We start from the raw sequence: 2,847 nt of genomic DNA on the forward strand, positions 1-2,847 counted from the left end.
TCCTTGTTTCGCGTAAATACAGATTTCTATAAAATTCATCGAAAACACACTTTGCGCGTGGAACTTGTTCGTTCCGCAACCTATGGGGCTTCTCTCCAGCCTTTCCCAAGAGGCGCACATGCTCATGGTTACCAAGGCATCCATCCGGTGCTCGTTCCCAGCATGGTCTACATGGCTTCTACTCTCCGCATGGGTGTTGCATGGCCAACTCTTTTTTCCCCGCCAAAAATTGCACCCATAGCAGCAGCTGGTCGAGCCAGGCCAATCTGTCCCGATAGCAGGCTGCCCAACTCTCCACATTTTCCTTTTCTGGCTTTTTAATGGAAATCCACAGACTTGGCCATATACGTAGGCGAGTAGGCATGTACTGGCCGATGAGCAAAGTAAAGCGAGCATGCCTAAGCAACTAATTCAGATATTATGATCAGAGAAGAAATTAGAAGTTAAGCAATGCAAGTTTAACTACTTCGTACCAACATTCACAGAAAAATTGCCAGGACCTTTACACATGTTCTGACGCTCCAGATCACAGGTCAAACAACATACCACAATATATAAGTGCAAACGGCTGAGCTAAGAATCAAACTTCCAGCAAATGAAGGGGCAGTTAGACTGCTATTAAAAACTCCTCAACCTGGAGCATCACAACAATGCATGCTACTGCCATGTCGACGACTGCTCAACATCACAAGAAGAGCGACACAGCCCGCGGGCGAAGTGGCAGCAACAGCTGCGAGAACTTGGACGCCAAAGCAGCCCAAGCTGCATAGACAGGTGGGCAGCGAGGAAGTTGTGTCCCTGTCCTCGCTGCTTAATCCTCAGAAACGTCTCATCCTCCAATGCACCAACTTGATCCAACCAACCTGTAACACAGTAGCATGGGAGATCAAAACTCAAAAACCTGGAAATACAACTAGTAGATAAGCACTTGCTGAACAAAATTGCAGGATCACAAAGATATATTACCAGCTACATATACTTGAAGTGCAACAGATAAATGCGGATTTGAAGCCAGTTAAGTACGTGACAACTTGTCCTAGGGAACCTCCTCAAGAGCAAATTCCAGATTTCTCTTTTAAGCAAAATAAAATATGACAACAGATAGCTTACTAATCTAGTTCGTCAATCACTATTAGCTCCATGTGGGCTCGAAATTTGGGCATGAACATACCTATTTTTCAGACTTTCATCACACAGCAAACATCAAAATTCTAATAACTAATCAGAGGCGTCAGTTAACAACAAATGTCACTTAGCAGTACAAGGACTGAAACCGCAATTTTATATACATTGGCCACAGGAGCCGGGGAGGCTTAATTTCTGGGTCACACACAATGGAGGCGCATTGCCATGAGAACTTGAGAAGCTGTTTTTTATTTGGAGTGTGATTGCCCAAATAAGAAACAGCTCCATGAGGAGACAAGTGAGAACCAGAAACTCACCCCAAACACATGGGAGTCGAACATGAGAAGGTCACTGCTGTCGTTTAGTGCTCCTAGTTATCCTCAAACAAGAAGAAAACATAATATTCAGCAAAGCAAACACTGAACTTTAGAAGAAAAGGATAGAGCCTACTCGAAAATTCATTCCAACCAATTGCAAGAGTGCTACCAGATAACAATAGCAACAAGGGAACCTGAGGAGTCACCTGACAGAAATTGCCACGATAGCACGCCATGGCTTTTGCAGCATGGTGAACTCACTGCCTCAGCCAAGCAGGAGTTCAGGTCTGATAGTATCTTCAGACTCGTGGACAGCGTATGATCCTGCATTTACATTCAAAATTAATTGTTCATGTTAGTTATCACCCATAGTCTTTAATTAGAAACCTGAAAACTAATGCTGCTATTTATGTTAGTAACAAAATCATGGTAATTAGCTGGTTGACAGACAGACCAGTCCTTTCTACAAATGCACCCCACACAAATAAACACTACAGAAGTTACTCCATTTCTCTGTCCATCTCAAGTACTACTATAGACAGGAAGATGTAGCATTGAGATATGTAAATAATGTTGCCTTCATAATTACTGGCGTCGAAAGACATGTTTTAAAACCTTTACCTTTTCACTTTACTTACCAGCCTAAAGTAGGAAAATAGCTCAGCCAAGTGAAAGAGATAGATGGCAGTACGCATGAGCTGAGATCAATCAAAAGCCTAGCTAGCTTAATCCGTGCAATTCAATTAATCGCCCGTACTGCAGAACTCAAATGATGGTTTGTCTTGGAAAAAATCTAGAAAATTCCATAAAAATGTATGGGCCGTACTGCAGAACTCAAATGATGGTTTGTCTTGGAAAAAATCTAGAAAATTCCATAAAAATGTATGGGTAAGACAGCAGACATGAACATACTATCAGATGAGTTTGCAACTTAAGCAAGGAAAGTCATACTAGTAAGAGTGCAAGCAAAGAGTGTGTAACTACAAAAGCAATTAATCTTGGCACGACACGAGCAAGCAAAGAGGTGTCTTCAATCTAGTGAACACATATGGTGCTGCACGAAAGCACAATTCTTTTCAAAGGCTACACTACTGCTGCTAGATAGATGGGTGCAGAGATACGGTTACACATAAACAAAGCCCTGGATAATAATTAGCTAATTGGCATCACCAGACCAGACTGCAGCAGCGAGTCTCTTCATCGTAGTGAACAGATATGCTGCGGCCATCCAAAAAAAGGCCCATGGTTTTTACATTTCCGCTAGCTAGCTCTTCAATTTTGACATGTGTGCACAGATGCAGTAGCACACAAAGAAAGGCATTTAGACAATTTGACACTGCGTCGATTTTGGAGTGTAAGCAGAAGAGGGGGAAAAATAGACCTTCTGTTGTGGGTCTTTATTGTC

At 42.4% G+C, this 2,847-nt stretch overlaps 1 long non-coding RNA gene across 1 annotated transcript; it reads right to left on the bottom strand.

Moving 5' to 3' along the window:
- Nucleotides 1-436: 436 nt before the first annotated feature.
- LOC124707177 lies at nucleotides 437-1,762 on the bottom strand. Its single transcript, XR_007004762.1, has 2 exons — nucleotides 1,443-1,762; nucleotides 437-863 (listed from the first exon to the last, which is right to left on the bottom strand). It is a non-coding gene; the product is annotated as an uncharacterized LOC124707177 (long non-coding RNA).
- Nucleotides 1,763-2,847: the final 1,085 nt, after the last annotated feature.

The sequence above is a fragment of the Lolium rigidum genome, chromosome 4 (genome assembly GCF_022539505.1).
Source record: "Lolium rigidum isolate FL_2022 chromosome 4, APGP_CSIRO_Lrig_0.1, whole genome shotgun sequence".
Taxonomy (NCBI): Eukaryota; Viridiplantae; Streptophyta; class Magnoliopsida; order Poales; family Poaceae; genus Lolium; species Lolium rigidum.